Source organism: Anolis sagrei, chromosome X, assembly GCF_037176765.1.
Source record: "Anolis sagrei isolate rAnoSag1 chromosome X, rAnoSag1.mat, whole genome shotgun sequence".
Classification (NCBI taxonomy): Eukaryota; Metazoa; Chordata; class Lepidosauria; order Squamata; family Dactyloidae; genus Anolis; species Anolis sagrei.
The window spans coordinates 29,917,116-29,933,063 of record NC_090034.1 but is presented as its reverse complement, the minus strand read 5'-3'; positions in this window follow the sequence as shown (position 1 = coordinate 29,933,063).

Sequence of the window (15,948 nt, the reverse complement as noted above, 5' to 3'; positions counted from 1 at the left end):
GTTAAAATACTAAAACTCAGGATGAGATAAAAGAGGAGCAAATTTGCAAGGGAGAGCTCAAGGAAAGACAAGGTTATAAAAACAGGCCTTCATATAAGGGGGGGGGGGGTGTATTCCAGGGACAATAGTGTTGAGTGGAGCAATAGTTTAAGGTTGTGTGACTACTCTCCAAAGGCACAACGGAATAGCCAGGTTTTAAGATTCTTTTTAAAGGTTTCTAAGGTGGGGGCTTTCCTAATCTCTCCGGGCGATGAGTTCCAGAGTCAGGCAGCCACAGAGGAGAAGGCTCTTTCCCTTGTACCCACAAGACGAGCCTGTGAAACTGCAGGGGTGAGAAGAGGGCCTCCCCCAAAGATTGAAGAGCTCAGGCTGGTTCATGGAGAGAAAGACGGTCGTGAAGGAAGGGGAAGCCAACCAGAAAGCGAAAAAAGAAAGAGGCAAAGAAGAGAAAAACAAGTGAAAAAAGAAGGCAATGAAAGTGAGGAGAAGCAAAGAAGAAAGGAAGAAAGGAAGACAAGGAAGAGGAAAGGGGAAGAGAAGAAAGTAGGAAAGAGGGCAAAGAGAAAAGGAATGCAGCAGTGAGAAAAAGAGGTCAGTGGAAGAAAAGGGAGGAAAAATAGAGAAAGGAAAGAGAAAAAGGAAGGAGGCAGAAAGAAGAAAGTGGAAAAAGAAAGGAAAACTGGAAATCCCAACAACCTCGGCAAACTATAACTCCCACTGCATCCTATGAAGCAACTCAATTGTTCGGCATGTATCTAGTATATATCTAGGCCACACAACAGCCTCACATTGTGATTTTGCCATTGAGCCTTGGGATTTGTAGTTGTTTGCAGGGCTGTCACATTCTCTGGAAGGGCAGACCTTCAACGAAGGTAGCTGGGGATTCTAAGTCCCTTGCCAGATAACAAATCTTGGGATCCTGTGGTATCGTTAGCATGTGTAGTTTTCCTTCAAAGAGTTGACAGATTTGACATTTTCCTGCTGGTTCTTTAATGGAGGTGACTCTCTTTTGGTGCATGGGTCGGTATCCATCCTAAAGAGGAGGGGGGGGCATACTGTACTTTGGAAAACTACAAATCGCAAGCTTCCATCCATCCAAAGTGATATCAAAGCATCCTGCAGCAAGGCTTGGAACCGCAGTTTTCAGGGCCGGGCCTCCTTGCTTTGCCTCTGCTCTGTAATTGGACTTTCGGACGGGTAACATGCAATTTGCCTGACACGTGGCCTGGTCGTGCTTGTAATTTGGGTGGCCTGCGGTTCTTGTCTTTTCTCTTTTCCTCCCCTCTTTCCTTTTCATCCTGGATGACATTTTGTTTTGCCGGCTCAGCAAGTCTTCCAAGAACAAGATGATCCCCAAATGACAACAAAGATGGAACAAGATTTTAAAGATTCAGGTGGCAATTATTAACATGACATAAACGATATGTAAAGAACTGGAAGAGGAGAGAGGAAGAACGTTGAGTAGCATGGGAAGACACGACTATCCGTTTTTACACCGGATGTCAAGAGTGTGTTCTTTTCTGTTAAGTAGGAGATATGGAACTTCCAAAACTTTAAACAATGTTTATAATAGTACGCAGGTGGGTCAAAATCTTTTGCCTCCTATATCATAAAAACGTTATGAATGAACTGATAACAGCAGAAGTAGCTACAGATCATAGCTGAACTGTCCTCTACACAAAACTACCATTCAACGTAGTCACCATCAATTTGGACACATTTGCATCATTGTTTAACCCATCAAAGTCATTTTGGAAAAATTCGGGGTTTTGCTTCGTGACCCATGATTTTAAAGCTGTTTGAATGTCATTCAAATCATTGAATCTGAAACCACATAGGTTGTCATTCAGAGGTCCAAACAGGTCAAAGTCAGAAGGGGCCAAATCATAAACATTCTTCAAGTAATGATGGATTTCCTTAGGTGCACAACCTTCTTTGGCCAGAAATTCAATGACAACTCTTTCTTTTAGCTTCAGATTCATGGTTTTAATCAGTCAATCGGAAAAAGAAAAGACCCTATCAGTAGAATAAGGTTACCTCTATCATATCATGCATAGGTAGTCCAGTAGCTGAGAAAGAAAAAAAGTTAGAGCGATGGAGGCATTACTTTTTGACCCACCCTTATTGTAGTAGAGCCTGTTAGTAACACTGCAAGTGGTAGTATGGGTGTCAGAAGGGGGAAAAGGAGTGCTCGTGAGCAAGAGCTAGATGAGGAACAACAAAGGAAAAGGATCTGGGATAGACTTATGTCACCTATCGACGAAGACTCCTTCGAAGGGTTTTCTGAGAGCGAAGGGTCAATGAGTGAGGGAGAGGAAGAAGATACAGTGGATGCGAATAGGGGGACTAAGAGGGTTACTCGGGAGCAGGAATCTGATGAGGGCGACAAAGGAAGAAGATCCGGGATATACTTACTGCTCCCACAGACGAAGAGTCTTTCATGGGTTTCTCTGGGAGTGATGGGGATGGGGATGACACACTGGATTGGACTAAGGTTCAAGAGATTCGAGATGTATGCACTCAGCCAACATCTAGTGACATGTTTGTGGGTTTTTCTGGTGGTGGGGACTGGCAATCGGGAGATACTGCTGAGTCTTGGGGAGATCTAAGTCTTGACAAGAGGTGGAAGAGTTGGAGGGATGGGTGTCGGGGTTCAGGTGTGGTGGCAAGGGCAGCTGTAAGAGATGATGGTGGGGCAGAGGTCAGTTCATCTTCGGATGATGAGGTGTAAGATAAAAGTAGGCACTGAAATGGAGAATCTTTGCAGTAAGCAAAGTGTTGGTTTTGTGCCTTGGGTTTTGTCGCTGCCGCTTTCGTGTTGGGTTTGGGTCCTGGATCTGCAGGTTGCTGCTTCCGTTCGTGTTACAACTCGGCTTGGATTCTCGTGAGTGCGAATTTCCCCTTCTTTGACTTCGGACTGGTTTTGACTACAACGCTACCTACGTGAACCTCGCAACTTCGGACTTGGCTTTCTTTGACCTTGGACTTCATTTTGACTACGTCTTCTTCTTCGCGGCTCTTTGTTTGTTCATCCTTTACTTGCTGTGTTATTTTGTGTGACTTTTGAAGCACTTCAGTTTAATTATTGCTTTAGTTTGCTTTTTGAGCTGGAACTTGCTGCTACTTTTGAGTTTTGACCAGGGACACTGAAGTAAGTGTCTCTCAGTCCCTTTTGCTTTGTGTTAATAAACTCTACTTTTGGAAATACTCTTGAGTCTGGCTCTTTAAGGCGTCTGGGTTCTGACAGCCCTTGTTCTGAAAGTGAAGATCTAGATGTAGTAATAATTATAAGAAATGTAAGGTTTCTCTTCCTCCTCAATCCCCTTCCCCAGTGACATAGTTGACACTGATATAGTTTGAATTCCCTAACCAGAGCAAGCCCTTGAATCAGAGCCCAATGGGTTGCTTTGCACTATCCAAAGGGCCATTGCCACAGTTTGCCTTCGAGGAGACATCAGTCGAAAAGGGAATTCCTTTCAGGGAGGGCAAACTACAACTCCCAGGCTCCTGGGCATTTCCATTCTTAGGGTCCGGACTCCCTCCTTGGCACAGAGTTGCAGGCAATGAAGACTGGAAGGTCTCTGAAGGCAACTTCTGGGAGAGGACAAGAGCAGAGGAGCCACTCACTTTGCAGGAATGCTAGAAGCCTGGGAGTTGTAGGTAGCCTCCCTTTGGAGAGCTGTCAAGGCAGAAAGAAACCAGCTGCTGCTGCTGTTTATAAGGCATCAGGGCCGAGGATTTATGGGCTCCCCTCTGGAGCTGTGGGTTCTCCTCCCGGCACCATCCCTACTAGGTGAAGCAAAGACCGGATGATGTTGAGACAGACCAAGAGGAGATCTGCATCTATATAAAGGGAAAAGACGTTGGGAAAGGGAACTTTGCAAAGCCCAGCAATCCCTCAGCCAGACTGACATGGGAGTGTGGGCCTTGTAGTCCCTCAAGTACCTTTTCCAACTGCTCTTTCCAACAGCACTGGCCCCTCATCACTGCTTGGGAGTCAAGATACCGATACCTTATGGACTCGAATCGAATGCTCCCCTTTTTTTTGGCTAAATGACTTTGCCACAATTGGGGTGTGCATGAGATTTCCATCATGCAGCGATCTTAGCACGGAGAACAAGCCAAAAGGGAAGCTGCTTCAGGAACTCTTCTTTGAAAGACATTATCTCCAATTTAATGGCCAGGCTCAAGGCTATGCAATCCTTGGATTTGTAGTTTGGTGCGGCATCAGCATCCTTTGGCAGAGAAGGCCCAAGACCTTGTCAAACAACATGATTTCATACTATTGAGCCAAGGCAATTAAAGTTGATTCACACTACAGCAGATGAGATCGAACCTGGAACTCCCTGCCTTCGAGCTGATCTGACCTGCAGCAGGGAGGTCCTCAGTTCTCCATTGCCCCGCTTGGGCCAACCTGCACGAACATGGCCACAGCAGCAGCTGCAACTCAGAAGCCTTCTCATTACTTCGCTTTCTCCCCCTTCCTATCATTGTAACTAATCCCCCCAATAAAATTATCAATTAATTTAAACCTTTTCCCTCTCCATAGTATTACTTTGTGCCCTCTCACTGCATCCAACTTCTCTCTCCATAAACCTTTCTTCTCCTGGGCTGCAGATGACTGCCGGCACTCCTGGGATGCGATTTTTGCATCCCGGGGAGGCCGAAACTGCGTTCCCTTAAACCACGGATATGGAAACCCCTCAGGCCCCTGTATCCGCGAGTCAATGGATCGCTTCAAAAATGGTGTCATTCTTCTCCTGGGAGAATTCTAAGACTAATGGCTATCTCGGTTTCGCTCCGCTGGCCCCTCCACCCCGGGAATAACATTTTTTGCCTCTAAAACCTCAACCTGGAGCCCAGCTGTTCTGAAAACACTGCCTTGTTGCCACCATTTTGTGGATGCTCAAGGAGCCTGCTGATCTTAGGAAACTATCGCGGTCACCCCATAGGAACCCCAAGATGTCGGCGAGCCGCCTTGGTCCTTGGAGGCAAGGGATCTGTAGTTCTCTCAGTGGATCTTGATCTCCAACGCTGGCAGCTGGTTCATAAGAAGGCCATGGACTCTGGAACACCTTTTCCAACTTGCCTCCCTTGGATTTTACAACTTTTATCAACTTTCTTCAGCTTTTAAGAACTTTTGAAAAAAAAATGGAACTTTTTCCCAAACCCCATGGACTTTCCATCATGACTGGGGGACTATATGATTTCATAATATTGGACTCTTTATGAACTTTGGTGGGTGGAATGGGTCTATATGAATTCCCCTTTCCCTCCATTTTTCCTTGTGTATGCCTTATGAATCCCCTATGTGTATGTTTGTATATGAAATATGGGAAGCCACCCTTTCATGACCCCAGCAAGACATCAGCCTTGGGAAGTTCATTTCCTGAGGTGAATCCCCATTGACTTAAGGCTTCCAAGAAAAACTCATTGCATGACAATAGCAAGGCGCTACTTGGGTCTCAGAGCAGGCCCGCCTGAGGAGGCACCCCATGGTGAATTGGTCACTCATCAATTTATTTATTATTATTTATTTATTTATTTGCTATACTTGTATACCGCCGTTTCTCAGCCTAGCCGGCGACTCAACGCGGTTTACAACAACTTATAACAAACAACAGTATACAGTTTAAAAGCATAAAAACACAATCCACAATACATATATCAATAAACAATCCAATTCATCTCTTGACTAAAAACGCGATCCAGTTTTGTCGTCCAAATTGCCAGTCCTTCAATCATTACACTTATTGCACTGAGTTAACCGAACGCCTGCTCGAACATCCAGGTTTTTAGTCTTTTCCGGAATACCATCAATGAGGGGGCTGATCTTATCTCCATGGGGAGGGCGTTCCATAGCCGCAGGGCCACCACAGAAAAGGCCCTGTCTCTCGTCCCCGCCAGCCGCACCTGTGAAGCAGGCGGGATAGAGAGCAGCCCCCCCCCCCCAGAAGATCTTAGGGTCCTGGTGGGCTGATAGGCCGAGATACGTTCAGATAGGTAAGTTGGGCCAGAATCGTTTAGGGCTTTAAAGGCCAACGCCAGCACTTTGAATTGAGCTCGGTAGCAGATCGGCAGCCAGTGGAGCTGGTGCAGCAGAGGAGTTGTATGCTCCCTGTGCTCCGCTCCAGTTAGTATCATGGCTGCCGAGCGTTGGACTAATTGGAGCTTCCGGGCCGTCTTCAAAGGCAACCCCACGTAGAGAGCGTTGCAGTAGTCTAAACGGGATGTAACCAGAGCGTGGACTACCGTGGCCAAGTCAGACTTCCCAAGGTACGGGTGCAGTTGGCGCACGAGTTTTAACTGTGCGAATGCTCCCCTGGTCACCGCTGAAACCTGGGGTTCCAGGCTCAACGATGAGTCCAGGATCACACCCAAACTGCGAACCTGTGTCTTCAGGGGGAGTGCGACCCCATCCAACACAGGCTGTAACCCTATACCCTGTTCAGCCTTACGACTGACCAGGAGTACCTCTGTCTTGTCTGGATTCAATTTCAATTTGTTCGCCCCCATCCAGACCGTCACAGCGGCCAAGCACCGGTTCAGGACCTCGACAGCCTCCTTAGTAGCAGGTGGAAAGGAGTGACAGAGTTGGACATCATCCGCGTACAGATGACATCGCACTCCGAAACTCCGGATGATCTCACCCAGCGGCTTCATGTAGATGTTAAACAACATGGGAGACAGTATTGAACCCTGAGGAACCCCACAAGACAAAGGTTGTGGGGTTGAACAGGAGTCTCCCAGTAACACCTTCTGAGACCGGCCCTCGAGGAATGAGCAGAGCCACTGTAAAACAGTCCCTCCAAGACCCATTCCCGCAAGGCGTCCCAGAAGGATACCGTGGTCGATGGTATCGAAGGCCGCTGAGAGATCCAGCAGCACCAACAGGGACACACTCCCCCTGTCAAGCTCCCGGCACAGATCATCCACTAAAGCGACCAAGGCTGTCTCGGTACCATGCCCCGGCCTAAAGCCAGACTGTGCCGGATCTAGATAATCCGTGTCTACCAAGAATGCCTGGAGTTGTGAGGCCACCACACGTTCCAAGACTTTGCCCAAAAAGGGAAGATTGGAAACAGGCCGAAAGTTGATGAATTGAGTGGGGTCCAGTGATGGTTTTTTCAACAGCGGTTTTATTACAGCTTGCTTTAAGCTGGCTGGAATTTTGCCTTCCCGGAGGGAGGCATTAACCACCACCTTCACCCACTCGGCCAATCCCCCTCTGGCCTCCTTCAGAAGCCAGGATGGGCAGGGGTCTAGGATGCATGTGGTAGCTCTCATTCCTCCAAGCACCTTGTCCACATCCTCGGATTGAACCAATTGAAATGAATCCATCAAACCGGACAAGCAGATGCTCGTGTTACATCCTCAGAGACTGCCGTTAATATGGTGTCCAGACCAGAGCGGATCAAAGCGACTTTGTCTGCAAAGAACTGAGCAAAGGCTTCACAGCGAACTGCCGAGTCATCAGGGCACCCATCCTGGGTGGTGGGTTTTAAAAGGCCTCTGACAACTCGGAACAGTTCAGCCGGACGGTTCTTTGCAGACGCAATAATAGCCGCAAAGAAAGTCTTCTTTGCGGCTTTTATTGCCGCGGCATATGCCCTTAAAAAGGACATAAACCGTGTTCGATTTGGCTCGCTCGGATTCGAACGCCACACACTATCTGGTTCCCTCTTCTTTCGCTTCAACGCTGCCAGCTCCTCAGTGAACCAAGGAGCTGGTTTAGCTCGGCTACTTGAGAGGGGACGTTCTGGAGCAATCGTGTCTATTGCTCTAGCCATCTCCCCATTCCAGAGAGCGACCAGGGCATCGACAGGATCACCAACCGAGGCGGCGGGAAATTCCCCAAGAGCCGTCAGGAATCCGTCCGGATCCATAAGCCTCCTGGGGCGGACCAACTTAATGGGTCCTCCACCTCTGCAGAGGTTAGGGGGTGCAGTTAGTCTAAAGCTGACCAGGTGGTGGTCGGTCCATGGCAATGGAGAGATGGATAACTCCTCAACACCGCCACCTTCCTCCCATTCCTGGCAGAAAACCAAGTCCAATGTGTGTCCAGCACTGTGGGTGGGGCCAGATACCTGTTGGGACAGCCCCATGGTTGCCATGGCAGACATGAATTCCTGAGCCGCTCCCGATAAGGCGGTCTCGGCGTGGACATTGAAGTCCCCCAGCACAAGCAGCCGCTGGGACTCCAATGCCAGGTCCGAGACCACCCCCGCTAGCTCAGTCTGTAGTGCAGCGAGGTGGACGGTACACTAACAGAATCCCTAATCTGTCCCGGTCACCCACCCTCAGGTGGACGCATTCAAAATTTGTTGACTGCGGGATGGGGGCCCTGGTCAGAAGAATGGAATCTCTATAGACCACTGCAACCCCGCCTCCCCGCCCTCCGGATCTTGGCTGGTGCTGCACAGAGAAACCTGGCGGGCAAAGCTGGGTCAGATTCACACCTCCAGCTTCGTCCAGCCAGGTCTCTGTGATGCACGCCAGATCTGCTGTTTTGCCATTGACAGATCTGGCGTTCAACAGCACCACCTTCAATCCGGAGGGACCGCCATCCTGGTTACACCAATTTACACCACTCGGTATGTTGACAAAAGATATTAAGGCATACAATTACAGGACAATGGACGACAGAAAGCGGATCCAGGGGTGGATGATATTGGTCCTTCCGGGAATAAAATTAATGTCCGCGGTGGTAGTCGTTGGACACAGCCGGACAGTCCGATGGTAAGGGATGGCCAACACAGATGGACGACACAGATGGACAGCACAAAAGATTGAGCAGCACAACGGTCGACACAGTAGATGATTAACTGGTCAACACACGTCAGGCAGCCTGAGTTGGACAACACAGCATTCTCCACAACAAATTGAACAACACAAACGGTCGGCACAGAAGATGGTTAATTGGTCAACACACAATTAGGCAGTCTGAGTCGGTCAGCACAGCAATAGCACGGCGTTGGTAGCATACAAGTCCACTAGGCCGCGCCCGAGGCTCCGACCCAGAACCAGGCCGGCCTGGGGCCGGCTTCCCCAAGGGGGAAACGGCACACAAGCCGGAGTGCCCAGGCGTCCGAAGGGCGGCGAGAGATGATAGGCACCAACCCCGTTCGGAGCTCTGACGCTGCCGAGCAACCAAACGGCGCCGCCGCCGATGCCATTTGTGGTCGAGCAGGGAGTGATGGAAGGCCGCTAAAAGTTGAGCGGCGACACCGCCAATTATGGTGTATCCAATGAAATCTGCAGACAAAACTGTTTAGATGTCCATTATTGGCTTTCCCTTTTTAGGTTTGAGAACTTTGTGCATTGCATATGCAGACCTATCTGAAAATGCTTATCAGGACTGGTTGAACATATATAATGAAGCCAGCACAAACCTGAAAGACAGAGCACAAAAACTGGAGGAGTGCTATGAAATCATTGAGAAGGTAATCAACAAAGGGACATCCTGCCTTCAGGGAGATCAGGATGTCCCATCCGTCCTTCCCATTGTCATTTCCCCTTTGGACAGAAACTCTTACAGATAACATCAGTTAATTCAATATCTGAGTCAAGGAAATACCAGGGCTTGGCAATCGTGCCAACCTTATCTGCATACTTCAACCCTTCAAGACAATACCCGGCTGGCTTGAGGAATCCTTGAGTTAATCGCCGGCCATCAGGACACACAATGAATCATCTTAATTCACTCATCTGGACCCTCGGTTCATTGTTTTCCCCGTGGACCGCCTCCTCCGCTCTCATTGGTTAAGAGCTCAAAGCAGCACTGGCTCTCTGATTGGCTGAGGCGCGGCTAAGCCGGCCACGCCTCCCCTCCAGCTGATGATGACAGCCAATCAGGAGAATGCCGGCAAAGGGGTGGGGGGCGGGAAATTTGAACTTTGACAGCTCTGTTTTTCTATTAAAATGTACTGCAATGTATTGAATGTATGTCTCTCCTGGTCGTGGTTTGACATCCGTACCAGCTGTACGAAATAAATACAACTCGGTGGCCTTTCTTCAACGTTGGTGACATTTATTGGGAAAAATCTGGGAAAATTCTATTGGCTCTTTCTTTTGCTCATTGGTTGGTCTGAGGGCTCCTCTCTCCTGGGCGGGAGCCTCTAAATTCTAGCTCAATATCACAGAGATACACCTCATTGAGGTGTGTATCAGACCCAAATAAACATTTGTTTGTTTTGGGATCCCTTTCTCTGTGACGCAGATTCCTATCCAAGGCTGCATCCACACGGCAAAATTAAAGTGGTTTGGAGTCCCTTTGAGTGCCATGGCTCAATGCTATGGAATTCTGGGAGTTGTTATTTAACATTCCTTGGACCTGAATGTCTTATTGATGTACGACTTCTAGGAAGCTACAAGCATTGGGCCCAGGGGCGAACACATGGAATTGTGCCAAAACCACAGTTCGCGTGGCCATTGAACAAAGCCTACCCATGAAGCCACAGCCTCGCTGTTTATATTTGGAAACTGGGGTGGGTTTCTTGGCAGCAGCTTCTCGGGAGCCACACAACGGCGGCTCCTGGAGACTAAAAGGGGAGCCTTGGGGGCAAGGAATGCTTCTGATGTGTGCCTCTTGGCTCCAGAGGCCTTCATTGCGGTGGCCCGAAATAGCCCTGGGCTTTGTCGCCCGGCAAGTCTCGCGTTACCGAGCAGCAGAAGAAACCATCCCTGCCAGGCTCGCCTTGAAGAGCTTCCAGCTTGGAAAAGTGTCCTGAAGGAAACTAATCAGTAGACAAAGCCTCCAGCTTTACAGCTGCAGGCAATGTACGAGAGTGAGTCAAAAAGTTTTGCCTCCTGTTTCATAAAAACTTCATAATCAACCTATAACAGCAGAAGTTGCTCCAGATCATAGCCTGAACTGTCCTCTGCACAAAACTACTGTTCAACATAGTCGCCATCAATTTGGACACATTCGCACCATCGTTTAACCCAGGCAGCAAAACCATTTTGGAAAAATTCGAGGTTCTGCTTCGTGACCCATGATTTTAAAGCTTTTTTAACATCATTCGAGTCATTGAATCTGAAACCACGTAGTTTGTCTTTCAGAGGTCCAAACAGGTCAAAGTTAGAAAGGGCCAAATCATAAGTATTCTTCAAGCAATGATGGATTTCCTTAGGTGTACAACCTTCTTGGGCCAGAAATTCAATGATGACTCTTTCTTTTAGCTTCAGATTCATGGTTCTAATCAGTCAATTTTTTAAAAGTACTTCCACACCTTAAGTTCTCCCTCTAGAACGAGTGCAGACCGTTTAACCCGATGGACCACATTCAGCTCCAAGGCACAGAAATGTGACCTCTTGGGTTGGTCATCTAGTCTACTCAAAGATAAGAAAGATGAACACACAAAATCCAAGTGGCAGGAACTAGAACAAGCACTCACAGAATGGAAGGAAGACAAATTTTGGTAACCTGTCACCAGAGGAACTCAAGGAGTAAGATATACTTCGGAAGCCTCAATCACGGCCACTACATCAGTGGTTTCCAACCTTTTTTTGACCAGGGACCACTTTGGCCAAGGACCACTCTCCAACATTACAAATCAGTTTTTGGTCAACTTTAGATTCGGTTTGGTTGTTTGGGGTGCTGATTCGGAAAATTGTATTGGATAGACCACATCATCTCTAGTTTCTGATACAGAACATATGCCATCCAGTAGTCGCCATCTGCTCGCCCACAGAAAACCATATTTAATAAGCCTCGGCACTATAAGAGTGTTTTGCAAGACCAGTCGCTCTCATTGCAATAGCATAGTAGTGGTGGGGCCACAGACCATATTTTAGTTTTTGCAGACCGCTGGTGGTCTATGGACAGAGGCGGCCCTAGGTAATTTTCAACTGTAAGCAAACAGTATTTTGCCCCCCCCCCCCCCGCAACCAATCACTGATATATATTTTGTGTTCATCGTAGGAGTTCTGTTTGCCATATTTGGTTCAATTCCATCATTGGTGGAGTTCAGAATGCTTTTTGATTGTAGGTGAACCATACATCCCAGTAACTACAACTCACATATGTCAAGGTCTATTTTCCCCCAAGAGCACCTCAAGAGTGCCCCTGGGCAAAATCAACTATACTGAAAATGCTTACTTTGCGTAATAGGTTGAGCCATCCCTGTCTATGGACAATCACTGCTCTACATGAATTAAGTACTTTTCCAGCATCTTTTGCCCCAAGACAAGCACATTGGAAGTGGCAGGGCTGGATAAAGACAAAGACTTCTCTACTTTACCTGAGTGAGAAGCAGTCTCTATAACTCCAAAACTAAAGGTCAATGCCCACCAAACTGTTCCAGTATTTTCTGTTGGGAGTTCTGTGAGCCCAGATTGGTTCAATTCCATAATTGGTGGAGTAATAATAATAATAATAATAATAATAAACTTTATTTCTATCCCGCCACCATCTCCCCAATGGGGACTCGGAGCGGCTTACATGGGGCCAAGCCCAGACAACATAATACAGCAATAAAATCAAAGCATATACAACAGACAACAACAATATTATCAAAATGACATTAAAATAATAATAAAATAATAATAGCAATAATAAAATAAAATAAAAATAAATAAAAATAAATAAAAATAAAATAAAAATTGCAATAGACACAATCACGATAGAGATGACAGTGGGCGGGCTACATATTCCGAATAAAAGACAATTAACAGACTATGATGAGATAAAATAGGAGCAGGACGTTTAAATGGAACTCATAAAACACAGAGTTGTGGGGCAGAAGATCCTATTTGGAGGGCACGAACTCCATTAGCCAAAAACATTGAGGGGGTGTAAAATATCATGCTGTGCACCTACTCACCAAAGGCGCAGCGGAAAAGCCAGGTTTTGAGGTTCTTTTTTAATGTTTCCAGTGAAGGGGCTTTTCTGAACTCCCCAGGTAAAGAGTTCCAAAGTGGGGGGGGGCACAGAAGAGAAGGCTCTCTCCCTTGTTCAGAATGCTCTTTGATTGTAGGTTAACTACAAATCCCAACAACTACAACTCTCAAATGACAAAATCAACCCCCCCCCCAACCCCACCAGTATTCAATAGGGTTTTCCAAAGTCAGGACAATATCATTAGTAAAGGCTCAAATCTTGTAGTCTTTCCTGCTGCCCGAACACCTTTTATCTCCTTGTTCCCATTTATTTGTTTTATAAGCATCTCTACAAAAACGTTATTGTCTTCCAGCTTGAACTCCTGTGCACTGAATCTGGATGGCCGTCAGTAAAATCAAAAGTAAATCGTGCCCAATTAAGATATCTCAAACAAATTGCCACTCTTAAAAAAAAGTCTTCCAGTGTTGTGCTACAAGGAAATCCAGCCTAGAAAACCTCTTAAGGTAAAGGTAAAGGTTTTCCCCTGACATTAAGTCCAGTCGTGTCCAACTCTGGGGGTTAGTGCTCACCTCCATTCCTAAGCCGAAGAACCAGCATTGTCCGTAGACACCTCCAAGGTCACGTGGCCGGCATGACTGCATGGAGCGGCATTACCTGCCTGCTGGATCAGTACATATTGATCTACTCACATTTGCATGTTTTCAAACTGCTAGGTTGTCGGAAGCTGGGGCTAACAGCGGGAGCTCACACCACTCCCCGGGTTTGAACCTGTGACCTTTCAGTCAGCAAGTTCAGCAGCTCAGCGGTTTAACCCACTGTGCCACCAGGAGCTCCAGAAAACCTCCTATTCAACTACAATCTTCCTGAATTGAATTCTGCCCTGGACATGGATATGAGGCAACTAAGAGATTGTCTATTTTGGATGGATTCAAGAAGGACCCTGCAATCAACCAGGAACTCAATTTTTCCCTATGGCCCCCCTTTTTGAAAACCGAACATTTCAGAGCCCGATATCTGATTAAGCTTAGGCCACCTTCCATAAGAGTTGCCTTTTACTGAGCTGCGATTCCAAGTAATGCCCACCGCAGTGTAAGATGGTCACTACCATAATGTGCCATGGGAAACAGGCTATGTATTTGTAGTCAGTCAGGTAGAAGACATTGTGCATTATTTGTTAATCTGGCCATTAGAAAGACACCTGAAACCCTTGCTGACACAAGGTAAAGGGAACTCTGTTGCAGAAACAGTGCAGTTTCTGCTGTGCAACACAAATGACTATGTAACTTACAAAGTAACTCTTTTTGCTCTTTCTGCAAAAAAGATCAGAAAGACAGAGTTAGATAAAATTGCCATCAACTGCCGAGGAGACTCTAAGGGTTAACTGAACCCTCTTCCATAATGTACTTTAATTATTGTTAACTTGTATTGTTTTTGCTCTTTGTGAGAGCATGATTATGGTTTCTGTTTAGCATTTTTGGTGCCTCTTGCTTCAAGGGTACTATTGTGCACATGTGGTGCTTTTTGTCATGGCCTTGGTCCTGTCCAATAAACTATTTAGATTAAATTATATTATTATTGGACACTATCTCACTTTATTATATGTTATATTATTTCCATTATCATATACTATTATTAATATTATTATTCTATTATATTACTATTTCTATTATTATTATAATATATTATTATTAGTGTTATTATTATTGGACATTATCTCACATTATTTTATATTTTTTGTCATGGCCTTCAGCCTGTACAATAAACTATTTTGATTATATTATTATTATTATTATTATTATTATTATTATTATTATTATTATTAGGCATTATCTCACATTATTTTATATCATATTATTTCCATTATAATAATATATGATGGATTATAGAAATATAAGATGCATGGATGGTATCCTTGAAGTGACTGGCTTGACCTTGAAGGGGCTGGGGTGGCCACGGCCAACAGGGAGCTCTGGCGTGGGCTGGTCCATGAAATCACGAAGAGTCGGAAGTGACTGAACAAATAAACAACAAAAAATATTTTATTATATTACTATTTCTATTATTATAATATGATATTGTTATTATGATTATATTGCTATTTATATTATTATAATATGATATTATTCCTATTATTGGATATTATCTCACCTTATTTTACATTATATGATACAGCAAACAATCAAGGGCCACTCAACCCCTCCCAAACAGAGGGTGCTTCCAGCCAACAACAGCCAGGCTATCTATGTAGATCCCCTCACCGATTGATTTTGCATATTTCATGGCTACTCAATGCTATTCAAGCTTGCTAAGTGCAACATTTACACTTGCTTCACACAGACAAGGGTTCTTTCTCCCACACTGGACATTATTTCACAAGTATGTGTGTATAATATATGTATATATACACACACTCCACTTGCCTCACTGACAACAGAACCTCTGCCATTAGCCACATATGCAGGTGAAATGTCAGGAGAGAATGCTTCTGGAACAGAGCCATACAGCCCAAAAAACTTGCAGCAACCCAGTGATTCCAGACATGAAAGCCTTCAACAACACAAATAGCTGGAATTTGCTTCCTGACCTAGGTCAGGTAGAGATTAACAATTTTCTGTCCCAGAAGTAACAATGAAACATGTTTTAATAATAAAAGTAGAATAAAATCTAGTTTATGGTTAGGAGGATGGAGACAAAAGGAGAAAGGGAGAAGTCTGGGTGTGGTGGGGCTTCATGAAAAAGAGAGGATGCTGCTTGATCTCATTCTGGCTTGTTGCCCTTGGAAAACTATGAACCCTAACTATAAATCTTCTTTTATTAGGAGTCAAGGTAGCGGTGTTCAATGACCACTTGGAATAAAAAGAGGCCTGTCCTTGAGAAGGACCAGTCTAACAAACAGGAGACTGAAAAAACGCAGACAAAAATTTGGGGAATGCTCTTGAAACATGTCTTGTTTTTGCAACTGAGGCCACAACACTGATGCAATCCCCTTGTTCCATATGTTGGCTGCCAATCCAGCTCAGAAAGCAGGGAAACACCAAAGAAGCAAAGGAGTGGGAAGGGACTCCCAAAGGCCATCAAGCCTGACCCCCATTCTAAAGAAAGGAGGG